The sequence below is a fragment of the Agelaius phoeniceus genome (assembly GCF_051311805.1).
Source record: "Agelaius phoeniceus isolate bAgePho1 chromosome W unlocalized genomic scaffold, bAgePho1.hap1 SUPER_W_unloc_1, whole genome shotgun sequence".
In the NCBI taxonomy this organism is placed as follows: domain Eukaryota; kingdom Metazoa; phylum Chordata; class Aves; order Passeriformes; family Icteridae; genus Agelaius; species Agelaius phoeniceus.
Window position 1 is genome coordinate 6,251,199 of NW_027509866.1, and position 25,015 is coordinate 6,276,213.

At 51.6% G+C, this 25,015-nt stretch overlaps 1 pseudogene; it reads left to right on the plus strand.

The window, feature by feature from the left end:
• Window positions 1–25,015, plus strand: part of LOC143692467 (uncharacterized) — a 43,223-nt pseudogene that overhangs the window by 6,185 nt on the left and 12,023 nt on the right.

Genomic DNA, 25,015 nt, shown 5'->3' on the forward strand with positions numbered 1-25,015 from the left:
TGTGCAGACCACTTCTATGTTCCCTCAGATCAAAACTCACATCCACCTTGGTGTCATCTGCAAAGATGTCCTTGCTTCCAAGGGGCCCCTCAGTGTCACAATGGCCTCTTGGTCACACCAGGCCCTGCACTTTCACAGTGGTCTCCTTGGTTTCATGAGACCAGGCAGACTAACAATGGTCTCCTTGCTTCCATGGGGCCCCAAAATGTGACAATGGACTCCTTGGTTCCGTGGGGCTTCACAGTTTCACAATGTTCTCATTGGTGCTGCAGTTTCACAATGGCCCCTTGGTTCCATGGAGGCCCAGAGTGTCACAATGGCCCCATGGCCACATGAGGTCCCACACTGTCACCATGGTCTCTGGGGTTCCACAAGTCCCCTCAGTGTCACAATGGACTCCTTGTTTCCACAAGGCCACACAGTGTCACAACTTTCTTCCAGGTTCCTTGAGGCCCCATGGTGTCACAGTGGCCCCTTGGTTTACACAGGATCCTGCAGTGTCACAATGTCCCCTTGGTGCCATGAGGCCCCGCAGTGTCAGAACGGCCCCTTGGTTCCACTGGGCCCTGCAGTCTCCCAATGGTCCCCTTGGTTTTGCAGTGTCAAAATGGTGAAACCCCTTGGTTACACGAGGCCCTGCAGTGTCACAATGGCCTCTGTGGTTCCACGAGGGCCCAGAGTGTCACGGGGCACTCCCTGGGTCCATTTGGCCCCACAGCACCACCATGGACCCCTGGTTCTGTGGGGCTGCACGGTGTCACCATGGTCCTCTTAGTTCCATGAGGCCCTGCAGTGTCACAAGGGCCCCAGAGTGTCCCAATCATCAGAGAATGACAGAATCAAATAGGCTGGAAAAGACCTTTGGGATCATCAAGTCCAACCAATGCCCTAATACTGCCTTGTCACCCAGACCATGCCACTGAGTGCCACTGGAGAGGGAGAGTGACTCTGCCACCTCCCCCCTGGCCAGCCCATTCCAGTTCCCACTCACCCTTTCTGTGAAGAACTCCTTCCTATTGTCCAGCCTGAACCTCCCCTGGTGCAGCTTAAGGCTGGGTCTTCTTGTCCTGCCCTCCAGCAGATCCACACTCACACCCAGCTTGGTGCCATCTGCAATTTGTGAATGCTGCACTCGATCCCCTCACCCAGACCATCAGTGAAGATATTAAACAGGACTGGGCCCAGCACAGATCCCTGGGGACAGCACCAGTGCCTGGACACCAGCTGGGTGCAGCACCATCCCCACCACTCTCTGGGCCCAGCCTCCAGCCAGCTCTTAAATCTCCCAGCCAGGAGGGAACCTGCCCAAGCCGTGGGCTGCAGCTTTTCCAGGGAATGCTGTCAGAGACAGAGTCAAAGGCTCTGCTGGAGTCCAGGCACACAACATCCACAGCCTTTCCCACATCCACAGGTGGGTCACCTGGGCATAAAAGGAGACCAGGTTGGTCAGGCAGGACCTGCCAGCCCTAAATCCACGCTGGCTGGCTCTGATCCCCGGGCCATCCTGTGGGTGCCCTGTGATGGCACTCAAGGTGATCTGTTCCATAACCTTGCCAGGCACCCAGGTCAGGCTGACAGGCCTGGAGTTCCCCAGCTCCTCCTTCCAGCCCTTCCTGGGGATGGGCTCACACTGGCACCTCCAGTGCTCTGGGACCTCCCTGCTGAGCCAGGACTGATGGTAAATGATGGAGAGCAGCTTGGGAAGCTCATCCACAGCTCCCTCATCCCCCTGGGATGGATCCCATCTGCTCCCATACACCTTTGAGCACCTGAGTGGCTCAGCAGGTCCCCAGCTGCTTCCTCCTGGATTCCAGGGGGCTGTTCTGCTCCCTGTGCCCATCTACCAGCTCAGGAGAACACTTGTCCTTAGGACAACCTGTCCTATATTGAAAATTGAGACAAACAAGGTGTTAAGTAGCTCAGTCTTTTCATTATCTTTAGTTACTGTATTCCCCACTGCATCGAATGAAGAGTAGAGGTTCTCCTTCTCCCTCCTTTTGCTATATTTTTTTTTATAAAAACATTTTTATTTTTTACAGAAGCTGATAGGTTAAGTTCTGATTCAGTTTTCAACTCTCAACTTTTCTTTCTGCATAACCTAATGACATCCTTAAACACTTCCTGAGTTGTCAGTCCATTTTACCCTTGACTTCCCACAAAAGCTCCATGGGCAGCCAGGACAGTCATTTTCCTCACTTGCTCGTCTTTTGCCACACTGGGACTGGCTGCTCTTTCCCCCTTAAGATTGCTTTCTTGAAATGTGTCCATCCTTCCCAGCCCTCTTTGTTTTTAGGGGCTGTTGTGGGTGGTAGACTCCTCAGGCACTGCTGGGATGTTGCACATGGCTCAAGGAAGAGTGAGATTGTTATTAAATTGTTTCCTGTTCAACCATGGTCTGTTGGCCATGAAGACAAACTTTCTGTGCCTCTGAGTCTCAGCAGTACCTGAGCCCAAAGGAAACAAACCTGATGAGTTGTGGTTCCCACTCCAGTGGCTACACCTGCACCTCCCTCCATCCCCAGAGCAGAGCTCCCTTGTCCCAGAGAGTCCCTGGCAATGCAGGGATGAAGGAAACAGGACAGGCTCTGGGGATCAGGGGCAGAGCCAAGGAGAGGAATGACTTTTGCATTTGATGGAGCTGTGCCTTCCCTTGGCTTTGTTGGCTGACAAGAAATGAACATCCCTCTGTGTCTCGGGCAGCTCCTTCTCCAAGAAAAGCAGGTGGGAGTTGCAGCCAAGGAGCTGAAAGCTGCAGGTGCAGCCTGGGCTGGAGGGAGCTGAGATTTGCACAAGGCTGCTCTGAGTGCCAGGGCTTGGATGGGGGAAATGGTGGTGTGGGGGTAGGGACAGAGTCTGATTGATTGTCAGCCATGAAGGGTCTTGATTTTCATATCTATTCCAACTGCATGAGGAGGTACTTGGCTTCAGTGTCAATTGGAGATTGCACACATCATTTAATTAACAGGGGAATAAAACTAAACAGGACCTGAAAAAATCTTTTCTCGCTGTCTGTTTAAATATATTACATTCACTTTGGATAGACTACTGAGATTTGTCTAATTAACCACAAAAGATTTGTAAATTAAAATCAAATGATTCCCAGAGGCTTGGCTTGTTCAGGTGCTCTGAATGTTCATGAGCCCTGGGACACTGAATTCCTGCACTGAAGAGCTGAAGGCTGAACAAGCCTCTGGAGCAGTGAAATTCAGCAGCAGCCTCCAAGTTGCTGAGGATGTCAGCATCCCCCAGTGAGGCCATCCCTGCCCAGAGACCGTGGGGGAATGGGCAGACAAGGAGAGCGTCCCTGGGGCTGGGGCAGCACAACTCAGAGGCACCAGCGGCTCCAGCTGGGCAATGGAGTGTGGAATGTGGCTGGGAAATCCCTGCCTGGGCTGGGCCAAGCAGCACACACAAGCCCTGACTCCCATCCCTAAAATAACTCTCTTGAGGAGACATTTAAAGGAATTACAATTGTTTGTGTACTCTGAGTTGGACGCACTGGAGAAATACCAACAAAGATTCTCAGGAGCTGAAAAGAACAAAACAGGCACTACTGGGAGCTTTAGAAAATCAGAGAAACTTTGGCAAATGGTTTATTATGACATTGTAGTGGCTTTAGTTTGTTAATTTAAGATTTTTCTAATCTTGAGATTTCTTAATTAATGTATTAATGAGTTTGTTCAGTTTTAGTGTCGGTTAATTATTTATGTATTTATTTTGTTGTGAGATAGGATTACGGGAAAGGTAAAGTAGTCCTAACATTTTAAAAGGGTATAGAGACATTTTTATTAAAAGTAAATTGAAAAAGAAAAAAGTAGTAAGAATTAAAATAAACCCTTTAGAACACTTTTTTTCTTTATAACTTTTTCCTTTTACTGACAATGTAAAGTAAGTAAACTTAAAATTTCTAGCTCGTTTACGATTTCAAGAATAGTCTTTTAATTTACTTTAGGAGAGAAGTTTTTCTTGTTAAGGTTATGGAGATTTTTTAAGAAGAAGAAAATTTTTTTTTTTGTGGTTCTTAATTCTGTCATGGATAACAGTTGTCTGGGGAACTTTGTTCTTGTGAAGTTGTTTTTATTGCTACAAGCTTTTTTACAGCTTGTAGATGGGCCATGTCAACTTATGGGGTATTGCTTTAAAGATGAGTTCTTTAAGGGTAAAAGTTTCTATTTTTTACTTTTAAAATTATTTTTATCTCTGGGAATAGAGATCTTCTCTTGTGGATACTGGATTACTTGGATTTTCTCCCTGCTGTTTAAACTTTTGATGAAATTACAGTTATTTAATTTGTTTATTTTAGTATGGAGGCGTTTTTTTGATATTAATTGTAATTTTTTAAAAAAGTTTTTTGTGTTATAAAGAGTTTTTTCATTATAGTTAACAAGAGGATTTAAGTTTTAAGCTTAAGGTATTTTTTCTTCTTTTTTATTTGGGATTTAATTTCTCCTTTACTGACTTTAATGGTTTTATATATTTTTTTATATGGTGGTATTTTGTTTTTTTCTTTTACTCGATGGAGCAATGAAGTATTGAAAGGATTAACACCTGACCTGCCAGTAACTTGTGGTGGAAGTTGTGGTTGGGTTGTGTTAGGATTGGTTTTATGGTTGGTTTTGGGTTTTTCTTTGTGTTTAATTTTAGTTGTGGGGTTATTTTGTACGGGTGGTAGGTTGTAGGGGTTTTTGGTTTGAGTTGTGTTGGGAGAGGGGACTTGATGGTGAGATTTTAATAGCTGTGGCTGGCTTTGTTCTGGTTGGGGTTTTGTAGCCTCTTTTGTTTTCCTGTTTGGGAGTTGTTGGGGTTTGGTTTGGTCAGAATGGGGCCGATGGGGGGGGGGCAGCCTGGAGAGGGGGGAAGGGGCTCAGCCCATGGCAGGGTTGCTTGGTTTGGTTTGGTTTGGTTTGGTTTGGTTTGGTTTGGTTTGGTTTGGTTTGGTTTGGTTTGGTTTGGTTGAGATGGGGGCTGGGTCCCGCTGCTTCTTTGTTGACTGGAAACGAAAGAGGAAGTTCCTGGGTTTTTTCATAATTAACATTTGTGTTTCACAGAGGCGTGTTCAGAATCTCAGTGGTTTAACAGATTGTGAGTGACACAAAAAGTTTTACATTACTTTTAAAAATTCTTGTCATGTATTACAACAGATATTCAATCAACAAAAAACACTTCTGAAAGCATTGACTTGGCCCATTCAACTTCACAAACTCTAAGCCTGTTCAATTTAAAATTAATCAACATTTGCAGGAGCACAGAAACAGAAGATGCAGAAAGAGAAAAACTCAAAAAAGATACAGAGAAGCACACACACAGCTACCAACTCCTGGATTCCAGCAGAGTTCAGATGGAAATTCCAAGAGGAGGTAGGATCAAGATGTGTGCTTGCCTTGTTGTCAGCCTTCAATACCCCTTGGTCTCCCTGGGCCCTTCCCCCAGGTGGGGCTTGGGCTCATTTGGTCCCTCAGGAGCTGGGCTGGGGGCTGCAGAGGTGGCTGTGGAGCATTGCCTGTGCTGTGCCAGGGACTGGCAGCCACTGCTGGGCTGAGATAGAGGCTCTGGGGGGATTGGGGTTCCAGGGCAGGGCAGGGCTGGGCTTCCAGGGCAGGGCAAGGCTGGACCTGAACCTTCCTCCCCCCACATATGAAATGTTTCCAGCCAATAGTCTCCTCCAATTTGTCACAACAGGCAATATTCGAGGTGGAACCCAAATTCTGGCCATGGGCATCTGGACTAGAAGGACAGTTGTTTTCCATAGAAGAAAAGCACAGAGCCTCAGTGTTTGGAGAGCCTCACTAGACCAAGGCCAGCCAGACTTGTCAGGAATGGAAGATTTTGTCTGGGACCAGACTTTGGTTATAGGGAATATTAGAGGTGGAACCCCAATCTCAGCCATGGGAACCTGGAGAAGCAGGACAGTTCTTTTCCATAGGAAGGAAATCACAGAGCCTTCCCCAGTGTTTTTTGAGACCGATGCAAAGTGACCCTTGTAAAACCACTGCAAGACAGACTTGTCCTGGGAATATCCCTATTGGAACAATCGCTGGATATAAGGAAATTTGGAGGTGGAATCCCAGTTCTGGCCACAGGTGCCTGGAGGAGGAGGACAGTTCTTCTCCATAGGAAGAAAAGCACGGAGCTGCAGTGCTTCAGCAGCAGATGAGATGAGACCCTAAACATGCCAGGGTCAGCTGGACCAGTCAGGCAGCCCCTGGGAGGCCAAACCAGCCAGATCTGTTCGGTGTCCCCTTGGTTTGTGGGGCCCTACAGTGCCACAATCGTGTCTTGGATCCATGGGGCCCCGCCGTGCCATAATGGTGGCTTGATCCCATGGGGTCCAGCAGTGTGACGATGGACCCTTGTTTCCATGGGATCCAGCAGTGTCACGATGGCCCCTGGGTTCCAGAAGACCCCGCTGTGTCACAATGGTTCCAATGATTCCATGAGGCCTTGCAGTGTCACAATGGACCTTTGGACCCTGGGGGTTTGCAGTGTCACAATGGTCTCCTTTGGCTCCACAGTGTCACAATGGACCATTGATGACAGGAGGCCCCTCTGTGTCACCCTGGAGCTTTGGTTCCATGCAGCCCTGCCATGTCACAAAGGCCTCTTGGTTTCACCATGCCCCACAGATCACAATGGTCCCCTTGGTTCTTTGGGGGCTCCATGGGTCACAATGGTCTCACTGGTTCCATGAGGCCTCACAGTGTCACAGTGCTTTGCTTATTCCCTTAGGCCTCATAGTGTCACAATGGTCTCCATGATTCAATAGTGCCCCACAGTATAACAATGGTCTCCTTGGTTCCAGGAGGCAGTGAAGTGTCTTAATGATCTCTCCATGGCTCCATGAGGCCCAGCAATGTCACTGTGGTCCCTTTGATTCCATGAGGCCCCACAGCGTCACAATGGTCCCTTGGTCTCACAGGGCCCCACAGTGTCACAATGCCCCTTGGTTCCATGGGCCCTGTGCTGCTGCATTCCCCCCTCCCCTTCTCAGCCCGCCCTGCCAGCTGAGAAATGCTCCTTGGGGCTCGGCCTTGGCCAACAGCCCCTGGGCTCAGCTCCTCTGCAGCTCATCACAAACACTGTCTGCTCCAGGCACTGCTGCTGCCCAACCGGCTCCTGCTTTCTGTAGCAGCAGCCCTGGGAACTGCTTTTGTTCCCTCAGTGGCACAACATCCCTGTTCTCACACTGCCAAAGAAAGCTGTTGGTGCCAAGTGCGGCCAGGATGAACCATTGCTGGGACTGAAGCCCCTCTCTTGGGGCCCTGCAAACAGTGCTCCAAAAGGAGCCCTTGGAGCTCTCCTGGGCCAGCGACTCCCTCTGAGTGGGGCCTCTCCCAGCAGGGAACTCTCCCGTTTGCTGCACTCAGGGATCCCGAGCAACGACGGAGCCTGGGCCGATCCCCCCACTCCTCCACGCTCAACCCTTCACCCGCTGGGGAGATGCCAAAGGATCCACAGGGAGCATTTCCTGCCCTCAGGGGAATTTCTCCCAGGTGCCTTGCACTGATTCTTTGTGTCTGTGTGCACACAGGAGTGCCTGTGCTGGGGAAATGTGGCAGAAATGCTGCTCTCTGAGGGCTTTGAGAGCCTTGGATAGCTGAGTCAGTCAGGTCTTGAGGTAAGGTTAAATCACAAGGTCTAAGTAAAGTTAAATGCTCCTAAGAGTTGTTCTTTTCCTAAGGTATTAAGTTCAATTTAATTTATTAGCTAAGTTGAATAGTAAATGTTATTCTTATGTTAAATTGGTAAGTCATATGTTTTAAGTTTGGTTAAATAGTGTTAAGTGCTGTTCTTTTGCTAAATTGTGAAATTGATGGTATCAGTTAAGGTTAAGGTGTAACTTAAGTCCTGTTAAGTTTGAGCTCTGTTAACCTATTGGGCCATATTCCTTTTATCCTTGCCCTCACTGTCCTTGTGTCACACACACACAGGGACAGTTCTCAGTTCATTTCTGGTTTGATTGCCTGGATTTTGTTTGGTTTTGTTCTTGCTTTGTTTTCTTGGTGTGCCTGAAGTGTCCAGTCAGGAGCAGAGTGACTCTTGCCAAGGAACTTTGTGCTGCTGTCCCTTAATATTCAATCTGGTTTTTCCTGTTCCGTTGCTGGGGATTTTTTCAGCGCTCTCCAGGCCTCGTTGGTACCAGGGTGAATGAGCCCTGGCCCAGGCTCTGGCCCTGGGGGACACGGGGACGCTGCCGGGGGGTCCCTGTCCCCCTGTGCCACCCCCAGGGCCCCGGCCCCCCGTCCCCGTGTCAGGCTCTGGGGTCGATCTCGTGGAACATCCTCTGGGGGAGGCTGCGGCGCCGGGGGCGGGGGGACCCGGGGGGACAGGGGACCCCGGTGTGCACGAGCAGGGTTGGACTGCTCTGGGGGGAACTGTGAGGGGGGCCAGGGCAGAGTGACCTCCCCAGTGACCTCACACAGCCCCTGTGATGTCACACAGCCCCCGTGATGTCACACAGCCAACTATGAGATGTCACCCTATGATGTGATACAGCTGCTCTGTGATGTCACAGAAGTCTCTGTGATGTCACAGGCTGCTCTATGATATTACACAGCCACCCAGTGATGTCACAACCCCCTCTCTGATGTCACTGAGCCACTCTATATGATGGCAGAGTCTGCTCTGTGGCCTCACACTATGATGTCACAGACAGCTGTGTGATGTCACAACTCCCTCAGTGATGCTAGAAAACCCTCTCTGTGATGTCATACTGCCACTCTGTAATGTCACAGCACACACTTTGAGCTCACAGCCATCTCTATGATGTCACACACCCATGCCATGATGTCACAGCCTGCTCTGTGATGTCACAGAATATCCGCTATGATGCTGTAGCTGCTGAATGAGCTCACACAAAGAACTCTGTGATGTCATAGCCCAATCTGTGACCTCACACAGCCCACTCTGTGCTGTCACACAGCCCCTTGCTGACATCACAGTTGCTCTGTGCCTCCATGACACAGCCCCAGAGGAGCTGCTGGGACACAGCCCCCTCTGGGACATGCCAGAGCCCCTGCCAGTGCTGAGCCCCTGGGAGCTCTGTCTGTGCCCTGCTGCTGTCCCTGAGGGGCCCTGGCAGTGCCCCAGCCCTGCTGGGCTGTGCACAGGAGCTGCTCCTGGCCAGAGCTGTCTCTCTGCAGCTCTGCTGCCCTTGCCAGGAGCTGCCTCTGGGCCAGGAGCCTGGCCCAGCTCAGCAGCACAGACACAGCACAAGGACTTTAATGACCCTCTGGGGCTTTGGTGCTCTTTGTGTCTGCCATGGCCAAAGTGCTGCCCAAGTTGGCTCTGTCAGGGCTGTCTTGCAGCTGCTGCCCATCCCTGTGCCCTATGCAGCCCAGGCTGTCCTACGGTGTCCCTGCCCTGCGCCTCTGTCCCTGCAGGCTGTCGGCATCCCCCGGCTGCCCCACCTGGCTGGCCCCTTCCTTTGCTGACAGCTCTGCCTCCTGCCTGCCTCTGCCTGCCCACACAAAGCCTTGGGCTGCTCCAGGCTCCTGCTGGGGGATGTGCCGCACCACAGCCCTGCCCTGGCAGGGAAATTCCTTTCTCCTGGTGTCCACTCTGGGCCTCCTCAGCTGCCCTTGGTGCTATTATGTCTTCTTCAGGCTCATTCCCACTATGAAGAAACACTCCAGCCTCTCTGAAACCACCCTTCAATCCCTCCCAGGCTATTCCTGTTCTGTCCTCAGTCTCCACCCCGCTGAGCACAGAGCCCTCGGCCTCTCCCTGCTGGTTTTGTGATGAGGCCTCCAAAGCCCATCTTGGGAGATTTTTGGGTCCTCTCCAAGGTCTGTGAAAGTGGAAAAATAGTGATCAAAGTTATTTTCTTCCAAATCTTGCAGTGACAAAACAAGGGTCAATATCTTTAAACTGAATGAGGGTGCATTTACATTTTTTAGAAGAGGAAATATTTTGCAGTTATGAAAGTGACATGAAACTTCAACTGTTTTTCCAGAGAAGGGGATTCCCCATCCCTGGAATTGTCCAAGAGCAGGAGCTTTGTGCAACCTGATACAGTGAAAACCCCTGCCCTCCCCAAGGACAGAATTGCTGCAGTGTGGGTTCTCTGCTGTGCTGGGTGCCCTCACAACGCTTCTGGCCAGAATGTCCGATGAGGGCAGCCAGGCTGCTGCAGGGGCAGTGACCTCACAGCCATCACCATGGCAGCCCTGTCCCCTGGGCCTGGCTCTGCCCTTTCCTCTGCCCCTGCCTTGGCTCTGCTGGCATGAAGAGTTTTGTCATTGATATCTTGTCCCCAAGGTGCTGGGGCCAATGGCTTCCCAGTCAGGCTCCTGGAGCAGTAGTGGCTTTTCAGAGCCCAGCCAGGAATGAGCCCTGAGGCAGCAGCTCTGCAGTGGTGGCCACCAGGCCGGGCTGCCAAGGGAGGCTTCTGGCCATGGGCTGCAAGCAGCTGCTGCTGCCAAGGTGCCTTTGGTGCCTCAGGCTCTCCCTGGCACAGCTCCCAGCACGGCACTCTGCCCTTGTGCCTGAGGCCTTCCCTGTGCTGGGGCTGGCCTGGGGCTTTTCCTGCAGCGGGACCTGCCCTGCTGATGGCACAGGAAAGGCAGTTCCTGCTGGAGCAGGAGGCTCTGCCTGCAATGGGCTCCAACAACTCCAGCAAGGCCCTGTTTGCAAAGCCCCCAGTGGGAAATGAAGGGGGGGAGGGGGGGGGTCACGCTGCTTTTGGGGTGAATAATGCAGAAACAAGTCTGACTCCTCCATCCCAAAGCTCAACATCCTCAGAGGGAGCTGAAGCTGTGACAGTGCTGGAAAATCCCCAGAGTAAGGAACAACCAAGTGACACCACTGAGAGCTTCTGCAGAGCTGCTGAGCTGGCCCAGCCTGGGCACATCTGACTGACAGGGCAGCACCTCAGACTAGAAAAGCCCCATCCCAAATTTTAAAGGCAGCATCCCCTGACATTTCCCTTCCTGGGGGATGTGGAGATTCCTCCCTGCAGTCGGGACACCCCTCAAGGTCACTGCTCCAGACTGAGCCAAAGGGATTTGCCCATGGTCATTGGTCTGTGGGAGTGACATCAATCTCTCCTTAAAAACAGCTTCTTTTCTTTTAATAAAATTGCTTTGAAATCCCTTCTGAGTGCTTTCTATAAATTAATATAATATAATATAATATAATATAATATAATATAATATAAATGTTACAGCTCTTATTCCTTGGACTAAATATTTCTGATTAAGATAATTCTGTCTAATTGTTACCTTAATAGATAATAGAAATTTTTTATAAATCTATATGCTTTGTCATCCTTAAACCTGTGGGACAAATGCTAAAGGTTAAATTTCGCCTTGATAATTCTTTACCCATGAATTCTTTACCCATGAACTCTCCAATATCCATGGGATTGGAGCCAGCTGCTCCAAGGCTCCTCTCACAGAAGGAGATTACAAAGCCTGGAGGTCCTTGGGGGTATTTTTCTGTGAATATGAGAGTCTGGTCAGAGACACAGAAAGCAAGAGAGTTTTCCCATTAATTAGATTGGGAACCATTAGGAAGCTGGAGAGAAAGAATTGTAAATTATCAACAGGTGGTGTCTGTAATAGGTTGTTTTTTCCATAAAGTTGTTTACTGAAGGGGGTTGTCTTTATCAGCCAATGATGTGAAATGTGTTGATTAAATGACCAAAGAGATCCACCTGTAGAAAACCAAGGTCAAAAGGAAGAGGATTGAATAAATGGGTGGTTTTTAGCCCTTAGCCTTCTGATCTGAGTCTGTGTCATCTCTGACTCAACGGTGACATTTGGGGATCTGTGGGGCCTATTGGGGCTCGTTTCTGCACCTCATGACTCAACAGGAGCATCTCTAATAAATGCTGCCTGAAGCTCCCACTGTGCCCATGACAGGAACCCCTGTGTCTGGGACATCCTGGCTCTTTGGCAGCCTGGGGACTCCTGGGATGTCACCGTGGAGCCCCCGTGAGTGCCTGTGACAGATGGGTGCCTTTGCAGCCCAAGGTGCCCTGGGATGTCACCATGGAATGGCTGTGACTGCCTCTGACCACAGGGCTCTTTACCATCCCAGAAAGCCCTGGGAGGTCTCCATGGAGCCCCTGGCTCTGCCTGTGACATTCCAGCTCTGGAACAGCCTGGAGACTCTTGGAAAGATCCCATGGAACTCCTCTGAGGGCCTGTGACAAATCTGATCCTTAGCAGGCAACCATCACCAGGACCCTGTTGCTGTAGTCAGTTTCCATGGAAACCATCACCAGCCCCCTGTTGCTAGGGTCAGTCCCTTGGCAGCTCCATGGAGACACCATGCCAGGGGTGGTTGCTATGAACACCAGGGCTGGCACCAGCTGGGATGCTCGGTTTCCACGGGCCGGGCTTCAGCAATGGGATTCCCCAATTTCCTGCTCCTGCTAAAACCGCGCTGCCCTCGCTGCCCTCCCGCCTCCCATGGAAAGCACAAAAGGCAAAGATCCCAGGCTGGGATAAGAACAATTTATTGGGAACAGCAACGAGATAAGGAAAAAATGGAACAGAAACAATATTGATAACAGAAGGGATAAATAAAACTTTGACAGGGAAAACTAAACACAACTGACTGTCTCTTCCCAGCCACAATTTCCCCTGTCTGGAAAGGATACCCTTCTCCTCAGGGACGGAGAGAGAGAGTCCCTTTCCTGCCCCTGGCAATGGCCTGAGGTGGGAGTGAATGTAATGAAAGGGCCATGGCCAGACCCTCATGTTCTTCCATTCCCACATCATGTCACGGGCAGGAAAAGGGACAGGTGTCTTCCCAGCATGGATCATGGGAAACACGGTTCCCCAGGACTCTTCCCAGCGTGGGTCCTCCCATGGGGGATGAAGATGGATTGGTGCATGAAGCTGTTCCTGCAGCTGGGGCATTTGCAAGCCTTTCCTTACTGGTGGCTCCGTTGGTGTCTGGTCAAGTGAGAGCTGCTGGTGAAGCTCTTCCCACACTGGGGACACTCGTATGGCCTCTCCCCAGTGTGGATGTGCCAGTGGGTGATGAGGGTGGAGCTGTGCTTGAAGCCCTTTCCGCAGTCTGGGCAGAGGAAGGGTCTCTCCTCTGAGTGAATCCGCTGGTGTTGGAGGAGCTGGAAGCTGGTGTGAAACCTCTTCTGACAATTGGGACACTCGTAGGGCCTCTCCCCAGTGTGGATGCGCTGCTGCCTGATGAGGTTGGACTTCTTCTTGAAGCCCTTCCCACAGTCAGGACAGTGGAAGGGCCTCTCCTCTAAGTGAATTCGATGGTGGCAGAGGAGATGGGAGCTGGTGTGAAACCTCTTCTGGCACTCAGGACACTCGTAGGGCCTCTCCCCAGTGTGGATGCGTTGGTGGATGATGAGGGCAGAGCTGCAGCTGAAGCCCTTCCCACACTCCCCACACTCGTAGGGCCATTCCCCAGTGTGGATCATCTGGTGGCTGATCAGGGTGCTGCTCTGCCTGAAGCTCTTCCCACACTCCAAGCACTTCTGGGGCTTCTTCCCATTGTGAAGCTGCCCATGGACCACCAGCTCTGAGCTCTGGCTGAAGCTCTGTCCACCTTCCTGGCTCAGGGTGGGTCTTTCCTCCTCAGAGCACCCTGGGCTGGGTTTGGAGCCCCTCCTCCTGTGGGATCTCTGGGGCTTTTCCTCCACGTTGGAATTCTGCACCGTGGAGCCACTCAAAATGGCCTCTTCCATGATGTTCTGCTTTGGGGATTTGTCCTCCCTGGTCTCCATCCTCAGCTCCTTCCCTGGGGGAGGAAGGACAAGGAGAGGATGGGATTTGCCTCCGTGCCACAGGGAAGGGGAAGGAGATTCCTCCAGTGTATCCCCAGCAGGATGGGGTTGGCAGCAGGGTTGTCCTGCAGCCGGGGGCTGTGCTGGGCTGGAAGATGGAGCAGGAGAGAGGGGGAAAGGGGCACTGACTTTCTCCTCACCTGCCTGGGTCTCCCAGGGCATTGTGTCAGTTTGAAAAGACAGGTGTCTGCTAAGGAAGGCAGGAGACTCCCTTGAAATGGAAAATATTAATCACTTCCCTTGGAATTATAATTTTCAAAACAAGGGGCTGTCAAGCAAAGTCTATGGAAATAGGAATAACAGTTCTTCAGAAGGAAAATTAAAAATACAAATGCAGGAGTACTAAAAACTACTTACAGAGTAAGAATATGACCTGACACCCTGTGGGTCAGAGTGTTGGTAGCACTCCTGTTAAATGGTGGCTGCAGTGCTCCTGCAGGGACAGGTGTGGTTCTGTTGGAGCAGTGATCCTGTAGAAGGGTGGAGTTTTCCTCTGAAGGTCCAGTTGTGGTGTCGATTGGCCTGGTCTTCTTCTGGGATCCAGTGGAGCTGAAAGCTGCTCTTCTGGGAATCTTGTGGGAAAAGGCTGACTGTTGTTCACATTCTCAGATTATATCCCGGTAGGAATGCTTGGCTCCTCCCTCTGAGCAGATCTTCTCACAATGGGATGATGGAATTTTTATCAGTGACACTCAATGGCCCATTAACAGAAGATATCTCCCTGGAGGGAGGATTCATGTGGAAGAGATAAAGTAAACTGCTCAATTAACATATGATAATTGCCCCAGCTTTAACAGAGGTTAATTGAATACACACCCAGCTAAACCTGAGAGACTGTTCCAGCCTTGGAAAGCAGGATTTGGTACCAGGATTCTTTAGGGAATGCAACCCTGATTGAAGGCAGAGATAGAATCTCCAGAGCCTGCAGCCAGAAATGGACAGTTGTGTCATACTCATTTCAACATCTTCTCTTTTGGAATTATTAACTAATGATTATTTGCTTTTCCTATCTAATACTTTGGTAATTTTTTGCAAATTTGCATTATCTAAATTACACTGTTCCTTAAGTTAAGTTGGTGTCTGTGTCTTTGGTGCGGGCCCTGCCCACTGGCGAAACAGGGCCCAATCCTGCCTAAGTGTTACCTGGGGAGACAAAACCCTCACTGCAAATGTGCCCCCTTCCTCCTTGTTCCCCACACTTCATGCACTGATCATGATGTCCTATGGTCTGGGCTATCCCTGGGGTCAGCTGGGATCTCCTGTCCTGGCTGTGTCCCCTCCCAACCTCCCCCACACCCTCAGCCCCTCCCCAGCGTGGCCGAATGAGGGGCAGGACAGGCCTTGGCTCAGTGCGAGCTCAGCAAGAACAAAACCATCTCTGTGTGCTCAGCCCTGTGCTCAGCCCCCGGGCCCGGCATTTCCTCCACTGCCACCCCGGAGCCCCCTTTCCCACCCCTCTGCCCCACGGCCGCCGCAGCACCGGCTGACAATAGAAGCAATTCTGTGGCAATTCCAAGTTTCCTTGGTTCCTGCACAGCTCCAGCTCAGCTGCTGGCAGGTTACAATTAAAGAAAAGTGCAAATTCGGCCCAGTACAGATATTATTAAAAGGAAGGGAAAGCTCTGTGTAGCTGTCACAAAGATGACAGGGATGAAGAGAATAATGATTCTCACATTTGGAAAAAACCCAAGCCTGGGAATTCAGTAGTTATTTGGGAATTTAGCTACTTGAGCTGGGCTTCTTGTAGGACTTTTAGCAGCCTTGTGTTCCTCACCATGTGGTGAATGAACCTTGTCAGTCTTGCTGGTATCATTTGCTCCATTTCCTCCAGTGATTTTAACAAATTTTTCAAGGAGGGACAACAAAGTATTTTCTTTACACTCCAGTCCCACAACAGCCATTTTCCTCATCAGTTCTCCCATAGGTTGCTCAGACGAAGCTGCATCCAAGTTTCCAAGAGTTCCTCCAGAGAGACCCACAACCTCCTCAGAGGAAGGAACCATGCTGTTGTCAAAGGCAACTGGGGTCAAAGAACAGTGCCCTGAACTCACTGTGCCAAAATAATTTTGCAATCTGGTTAAGAAAATATTAGAGAGATGCCATTTGCCCTGGAGCAGGGCAAGTGTGACATTGTCCCCTGTGTGTGTGGCCTTCCTGGGGTGGGGGTTTTACACCTGAGCCAGTTTGGGTAAGGGGGGTGGTGTTCACCCCCTGAGCAGGGATTCCCCCACTGTTTCAGGCTGCAATGTAAGATGGAACCAAATGCATGTTTTCAATCCCCATCTTCATCAACTGCTCTAAACAGGTGGGGCAGTGTTCTTGATCTCTTCCATGACTCAGCCCTGATAACGCCCTCCAGGGGAGATATCTTCTGGGAATGGACCATTGAGTGTCACTGCAGGACTGATAAAATTCCATCCTCCCATTGTGGGATGCTCCGCCCAGGGGGAGGATCCAAGCATTCCTGCCTGGATATAAGCTGAGCCTTGCAACACCAGGAGCAGCTTGCCTACTGGATTCCCAGAGGACAAGAGCTCCAGAACCACCCCTGGACCTTCAGAGGAAGACCAGACCCTTCTACAGGATCACTGCTTGGACAGAATCACCTTCATCACTCCCAAAGGACTGCAGCCACCATTTAATGGGACTGCTGCCACCAGCCTGACCAGCAGGGTATCAGGTTATATCCTGACTCTGTCAGTTTAAGGCAGTGTTTCTGCATCATTGCCTCGATCTTCATTTTCTTATTAAATTGTAATCCTGGTTTAGACCCTCCCCCGGTTTCCCTTCAAACAAGTACAAAATTCAATGTACTTATCCCTTGTTTTCTTCTCAAAACAGGATTTTCCATCCCATAAACTTGGCCAGATGGAGGAGGAGGCTGTGAGGAAGAAGAAGGTGCCCCAGGAGCCCCAGGCAGGTGAGGAGGAAGTCAGTGCCCCTTTCCCCCTCTCTCCTGCTCCATCTCCCAGCCCAGCACAGCCCCCGGCTCCAGGACAACCCTGCTGCCAACCCTGTCCTGCAGGGGATGCACTGGGGGGATCTCCTTCCCTTTCCCTCTGGCACGGAGGAAAATCCCATCCTCTCCTTGTCCTTCCTCCCCCTGGGATGGAGACCAGGGAGGACAAATCCCCAGGGCAGGACCTCATGGAAGAGGCCATTTTGCGTGATTCCGGGGCAGAGGAATCCAATGGGGAGGAAAATCCCCGGAGATCCCACAGGAGGAGGGGCTCAAAACCCAGCCCAGGGTGCTCTGAGGAGGAAAGACCCACCCTGAGCCAGGAAGGTGGGCAGAGCTTCAGCCAGAGCTCAGAGCTGGTGGCCCATGAGCAGCTTCATGATGGGAAAAAGCCCCACAAGTGCTTGGAGTGTGGGAAGAGCTTCAGGCAGAGCAGCACCCTGATCAGCCACCAGATGGTCCACACTGGGGAATGGCCCTACGAGTGTGGGGAGTGTGGGAAGGGCTTCAGCTGCAGATCCACCCTCATCATCCACCAACGCATCCACACTGGGGAGAGGCCCTATGAGTGTCCCCAGTGTCAGAAGAGGTTTCAGACCAGCTCCAGTCTCCTCCAGCACCAGCAGATTCACACCGATGAGAGGCCCTTCTGCTGCCCTGACTGTGGGAAGGGCTCCAAGCTCAACTCCACCCTCATCACCCACCAGCGCATCCACGCTGGGGAGAGGGAGAGGCCCTACGAGTGTCCCCAGTGTCAGAAGAGGTTTTACACCAGCTCTGATCTCCTCCTGCATGAGCGGATTCACACGGATGAGAGGCCCTTCCGCTGCCCTGACTGTGGGATGGGCTTCAAGCGCAACTCCCACCTCATCAGGCACCAGCGGATCCACACCAGGGAGAAGCCCTACAAGTGTGGGGAATGTGGGATGAGCTTCAGCCAGAACTCTAACCTGATCTCCCACCAGAAGACCCACACCAGGGAACGACCCTATGAGTGTGGGGAATGTGGGAAGAGCTTTAGGCAGAAGTCTCTCTTGATCTGCCACCAGAGGATCCACACTGGGGAAAGGCCATAAAACTGCGGGGAATGTGGGATGACCTTTAGTAGGAAGACCCAAATGATCATCCACCAAATGATCCACACAGGGGAGAGGCCCTACCAGTGCCCCGAGTGTGGGAAGAGGTTTCACACCAGCTCTCAGCTCCTCCAGCACCAGCGCATTCACACGGATGAGAGGCCCTTCCTCTGCCCCGACTGTGGGAAGAGCTTCAAGCACAACTCCACCCTCGTCACCCACCGGCGCATCCACACTGGGGAGAGGCCCTACGAGTGTCCCCAGTGTGGGAAGAGCTTCACCAGCAGCTCTCACTTGAGCAGACACCAACGGAGGCACCAGTAAGAGAAGCCCTGCACATGCCCCAACTGCAGGAAGAGTTTAATGCACTGCTCCAGCTTTATCCCCCATTGGAGACCCCACGTTGGGAAGAGCCCTGGTGATCCATGTTCCCTGTGATCCATGCTGGGAAGACACCTGTCCCTTTTCCTGCCCCTGCCAATGACATGATGTGGGATTGGAGAACATGAGGGTCTGGCCATGGCCCTGTCATTACATTCACTCCCACTTCAGGTCATTGCCAGGGGCAGGAAAGGGACTCTCTCTCTCTCTCTCCCTGAGGAGAAGGGTGTCCTTTCCAGACAGGAGGAAATACATTGCCAGGAAGAACTAGTTGTTGATGTTGTAGTTTTCTCTGTAAATAGTTTTACTTATCCCTTCTGTTATCAATATTGTTTTTGTTCCTGTTTGTTCTTTATCTCATTGCAGTTCCCAATAAATTCTTCTTTTCCCAGCCCGGGATCTTTGCCTTTTGTGCTTTCCACGGGAGGCGGGAGGGCAGTGAGGGCAGCGCGGTTTTAGCAGGAGCAGGAAATTGGGGAATCCCATTCCTGAAGCCTGGCCCGTGGAAAGCGAGCATCCCAGCTGGTGCCAGCCCTGGTGGCCATGGCAACCACCCCTGGCATGGGGTCTCCATGGAGCTGCCAAGGGACTGACCATAGCAACAGGGGGCTGGTGATGGTTGCCTGCTAAGGATCAGATTTGTCACAGGCCCTCAGAAGTTTTCCATGGGGACATTCCAAGAATCTCCAGGCTGTTCCAGAGCTGGAATGTCACACACAGAGACAGGGGCTCCATGGAGACCTCCGAGGGGTTTCTAGGATGGTAAAGAGCCCTGTGGTCAGAGGCAGTCGCAGCCATTCCATGGTGACATCCCAGGAGTCCCCAGGCTGCCAGACAGCTGGGATGTCCCAGACACTCACATGGGTTCCTGTGATGGGCACAGTGGGAGCTTCAGGCAACATTTATTAGAGGAGCTCCTGTTGGGTCACAAGGTCCAGAAACGATCCCCAATGCTCCCCATAGATCCCCAAATGTCGCTGTTGAATCAGTGTTCCATGGTTTCTTTCCAATGGAAAACAAGCATCCTTATCCTCCAGGTGTCCATGTCTGAAATTGGATTCCACCTCCAAAATTCTGTATATCCATGGGTTGCTCCCAGGCACAATCTGCCAGTACCATCAAGTCTGGCTGGCCTTGGCCTCTGGTGGCTGCCCCTGCAACACTGGGGCTGGGTCCTTCCCTTCCCATGGAGATCACTGGGACACTGTGGAGACCCCATGGAACCAAGGGGATCATTGTGGCACCACTGGAGCCCATGGAACCAAGGGGCCATGGTGACCCAGCGGGGCTTCATGGAACCCAGAGACCATTATGGCTCTGTGGGGCCTGATGGAACCATGGAGACCATGGGGACCCTTCAGGGCCTGGTGTCACCAAGGGGGCATTATGGCACCTCAGGGCCTCAGGGAAGGAAGGGACCATTGGGACACTGTGGGGCCCCATGGAACTGAGGGTACATGGAACAGGCCTGGCTGGCTTGGCTTCCCAGGGCTACCTGACAGCTCTGGCTGATGTGGGGATGTCAAGGGCTGCCTCTCATCAGCTCCTGGAACACTGGGGCTCCGTGCTTTCCTTGCTATAGAAAAGAACCCTCCCTCTTTGTAAATGTCCATTGCCAAAATTGGTATTCTCTCTAAAAATTTTCCTATACGCAAGGGTTTCTCTCAGAAAAAAAACCTGCCACTTCTGGCTGGCCTTGTCCTCTGGTGGTCACTCTCTTCTTCCTGGCAAACACTGGGGCTCTGTTCCTTCCTTCCTATGGAAAAGCAACCTTCATGTCCATGGTCCATGGCCAAAATTAGAATTTGGCCTCTCAAATTCCATATATCCAAAGATTGCTCCCAGACAAAAGTAGCAAGGACAGACAGGTCAGGCTGGCAACGTCTTCTGGTGATTTTCTTAGACTCTGAGTTGAATGCTTTCAGTTGAAAAAAACCTTGGAAAGGGCTCAGAGATCTCCCAAGAAGAGTTTTTGAGGACTTGGGCACATGACTACTACATATGGACAAAGGAGCTCTTGGCTCTGTGCTGTTTTGAGGGTTTGGCATCATGGAAGTGATGTTCTAAGAGAAGCTGCTAGCAGTTTCCTCCATGTCTGACTAAAAAAACAATCAGTAATTAACTTTGAGAGCTGACAATCTGTTAAACCACTAAGGAAACTGTACTCGCCTCTGTGAAGACACATGTTAAAGATGGGAAAGCCTGGGAGGGTCTCTTTCCCTTCTGGCTGGCACAGAGGTAACAAGGCTGACCCGGCCCCGTCTCAGCCAGGCCGGGCCGGGCGGCTCCTGCCGTGGGGCTGGGCCCCTTCCCAGGGACCCCGCCAGGCCCCATCGGCTGCCGGGCAGGGCAGGGGAGGCCGCGGGGCCGAGGCCGGGCCGGGCCATGGCTGCAGTTGGGAACATCTGGGCCCTGCTGAGCCCTGCCCCGCCACCAGCCCGGGCCCAGCCAGGATCCGCCTGGCCCCAGGAGCAGCCCCGGGCCGGGCCGGCTCGGCCAAGATTCTGCCACCCTTGGGCTTCAGCCGCAAGCCCCGGGCAGGGGCAGGAGAAGCCATCGGCCCCCGGCCGTGCTGCTGCTGTGCTCTGGCCTGGCTGCTGAGATCCTGGCCCTGCCCCAGCGCGGCCCATCCTGACACAGCCCCAGCGCAGCCGCTGCAGAAACCTCCATCGTAAAACAGCTCCGGCCGCAAGCACCGAGCCCGGCCGGGGGCACGGAACCATCTGCAGGCCCCGGGTGAGAGATGAACTCTTTCAGTGCTTCCATCCTCCCTCCAGTGAGAGAAAAGGACAAAGTGCAGGCACACAGAGGAGCAACATGAAGACTCCGAGGTCACTGAATAGGAAGCTGAGTCCCAGATGGGAGGGATGAGGAGATGCCTTGATCTTGGGGCTGAAATCCTCTTGTAAAGCTATGGAGAAGGATGGAATTAATATATCAGACTCTCTTTTCTCCTATAACTATTTGAAAATATGGGGAGATGACTTGTTCAGCAAAAAACTCCATGCTAAAGTCGGCAAATGTTGAAGTAGCTGTGATCCCATGAGAAGTTTAAACAGAGAAAGAGAGAAGATCGGTGAGATCCTGTGCCCTCAGGGAGTGAAGAAGAAGATCTCTGTTGTCAGAGATGAAGATGATTTCAGAAATAGATGAAGAGAATCTTTGCTCTTCAACAGCTCATCTTTAAACTCATACCCCATTAGTTGACATGGCCCATAAAAACAGCTGTGGGAAAAGCTATGAAAAATGGAAGGGACTTCACAATTGCAGATTTCCTGGGCAGCTGCTATTTGTGGGAATTGAGAGCCACGAGTGAACTGTTTTCTTATGGAGAAGTCTCCATAGCATGAAAGAGAGACTCCTCTCCCTAAGTGAACTGAAGAAAGACTGTTCTAGATGGTGTAAACTGACTGAAACTTTCAGGTTTTGTCTCCTTGCATTGTCAGTAAGAAAGAAAAGGTTGTAGGGAGAGGAGAAGTGTTCAGATCCTTATTACTCTTTCTTCTATTTACTGGTAATAAACTTTTCCATATACTCTTTTAAAATTTTGAGACTACTTTGCCTTTCTCCTAATCCTATCTCACAGCAGGAAATGAGTAAATATATTCCAGGGAGTGCAATGGTAATTAGCCAACACTGATCCCACTGCACTAATAGATGCATTGGCTGAGAAATCTCAAATTAGCAAACCAAAAATCACTCCAGATAGGTTCCTGATAAACTGCATTCAAGCAGAGGGAAATCAAGGCAGAGCCATGGTTTATCAGGACTTGCTGCATCCTGATGAGCCCTGTGGTGCATTTGGAGCTGAGCCCTTGAACCTCAGGGCCTGAGAGGAGATTGCACAAACCTTTCCAGGAGTCAAAGTCAGAAGAAAATCCCAAAGTGTCTCAAAGCATGAATGGGTCCCACTGTGGTCCATCCCCAACACAGGCTCCTCATGGACTCCTTGGAGGTGACAATTGGAGGCCAGGATTGACCAAAAACCTCTCAGAGTCTCAGTATGGAAAGGAAATTCCAAACTACCTTAAAAAAAATTGAGAAGCTGAAAGCATTACTGAGCAGCACTGAGAGTCAGTACAAAGCTCTCAAGGGACTCATTAAAGCAGATAATTGGGGCCATGATTGCACAAACCTCTCACAGAATTTGTATCAAAAGGGAAACACCAAGTACCTTCAAATAACTGAAGTACCCTGAAGTATTAATGAGCCCCACTGAGTGTTGTTACTGACAAAGCCTCTCCAGGGACTAATTACAGCAGATAATTGGAGGCCATGATTGCACAAACCTCTCAGAGACTCCAAGGCCAAAGCCAAAGCCAAAGTCCTTTGAAAAACCTGCAGTCCCTGCAGGGAGCATTCAGGAGCCCCCAGGGCCATTGCTGAGCAAGGCTCCCCAGGGACTCCTTGCAGCAGATCCTTGAGGCCACTGGGATGTGGGCTAGGGGGGGATGCTGAGGGCAGCACAAGGGGCTGACAGTGCCCAGCCTGGCTGGGGCTGTGCCAGGAGGCCCCAGGGCCTCAGGACAAGGTGTCTCCTCCCAGCCCTTGCTGGCACAGACCCTGCTGTGCCCCAGGGCACCAAGACTTGGCTTCTCTTTGTCCCCACCTGTCATCACTGCCTGCAGTTCTCTGCTCTGCCTGGGGCCTGGGGACACTTGCTCAGTCGTGTCCCTCGGTGGGACCCATTAAAAGTCCAAGAAAGTTTGGAGTTGGATTCTGCCTTGGAGTTCTGCAGAGGTTTCTTCAGCTCCCTCTCAGGGACTGATGTTCAGGGCCTGAGCACAAAGCCCCAGAGGCTGATTAAAGTCCTTGTGCTGTGTCTGTGCTGCTGAGCTGGGCTGGGCTCCTGGCACAGAGGCAGCTCCTGCTCACCAAGAAGAGCTTCAAAAGCACATTTCTCTGGATGAGCAGCTCTTGTGCCAGCCCAGCAGGGCTGGGGCACTGCCTGCAGCCAGCCCGGGCACAGCCCAGAGGCACAGAGAGCTTCAATCAGTCAGGGCTGGGAAGGGGCTGAGAAGTGCCTGGGGCACAATCACTGCCAGCCCTTGGCACAGGAACCTCTGGCTGCAGGACAATGCAGCTGCAGCTCCTGGAGCCATCTCCTCAAGCTGGAACATCCCAATGCCTGCAGAGCCTGTGAGTACAATTCTGGGTATTTCTGGTGCAGGGGAAGTGAAATGTTCATGAAGATCTGACATGCTGAGGGGTTCTCATCAGTCATAGACTATTTCCAAGTCAATGATTTCAACAAAAACAACAACATTTCCTAAGACTTTTTATTCAGTTTCCTAGTACTGGAGAATGGTGTGTGTGTGGGGGGGGTGGGGGTGGTGGGGGGGAGTTTATTAAAGGTTATGTATTTTTAAGTATTAATTTTGAAAAGTGCCTGAGACATCCAAAGTGTTGCCTTTAGTGACCAATAGGTTCACAGGAGATCCCTAATATGCTTTCTGCCACTCTGCCCATGGACAGCAGCAGCATCACCTTTGCTGGAGCCATCAGGCTCAGTCTGAGCTGCCCTTTCTCCAAGCTGCAAACAGAACCTGCCCCCAGCCAGTGCCCTGCAAACAGGCAGGGTTCTGTAGGGCCAAGGAGAGTGCACAGAGATTTGGGGTCTGTGAGTGCTGGCAGGGAGAGATCAGGCACAGGGAAACACCTGCAGGAGCGAAATCTGCAGGAAGCAGAGAGAAGATCAGGCAATGAGAGAAAACAAAGCCCAGCAATGCTGTGGCAGGGAGAGTTTAGAGATGCCCACAGGAGCCCCTGCAGTGCAGCCCCTCCCTCTGAACAAGCCCCCTCCCTCCTGTGCCCCAGCCAAGCCTCTGCCCTCAGGGCTGGGGCTCCAAGGCGTGCAGCCCCTCCTGTGCAGGCAGAGCTGCAGCAGAGCCGTGGGGCAGCTCTGCAGCCCCGGGCCCAGTTCCCTCTGCAGAGCACAGGGCTGGGAGCAGCTGCCCGGCCCTGGGGGCTCTGGCAGGGGGCACAGCTGGCTCAGGGTGACGCTGTCCCCAGGGCCCGGCTCTGGGCAATGCTGTCAGTGCAGCCAGGGAAGGAGCTGCATCTCCCTCAATCCAATGCCATCAGAAGGACACTTGGAAGTCTCCCTGAGATTTCAGTCCAAGCTGGGAGCTTCAATCCAGGGTGCAAACTTGTCCTGGTGCCTCTCTGGTTTATAAGATTGATGGGGAAAGGCAGAGGTGTTGTGACACTGAAAATGCTGCTGGGTTGGTGAAATGAGCAACGTGAGTCCTTGGCTACAAATGTGGAGCTGGGCTGTGGTGGATCCATCTGCTCACAGCAGTGCTTGGGGGTTTTTAAGAGAAACATGTGAGTGTGCACATTCTCCATTTGAGAAAAGTGAAAGCCCACAGAAACTCCAAAGAGAATAAAGGGACAGACCATCTCCCCTCATTCTCCACTCATCATCTTATATCAGGGAACCCACTCTGTTCTACCAGAGGGAAGCAGAATTGCTGCGGGTTTCTACTATCCAAGAATAGCAGGAGAGTCATGGCGGGAGATTAAAAAGAAAACCTCAGAACTCTTAAACACAAAAGCATGTCCATGTATGTTATAGAGGATGGTATATGGGAAATGGCTTTGATTTTGGCTGCAGCTATCTCCTCTAACACTTCACTGTCCTTTTCTCCATGAACAGGTGCCCATGTGCAGCCCCAGCAAATGTCCAACAGCAGCTCCATCAGGCACTTCCTCCTGCTGGCATTGGCAGACACGCTGCAGCTGCAGCTCCTGCACTTCTGCCTCTTGCTGGGCATCTCCCTGGCTGCCCTCCTGGGCAACGGCCTCATCATCAGCGCCGTAGCCTGCGGCCAC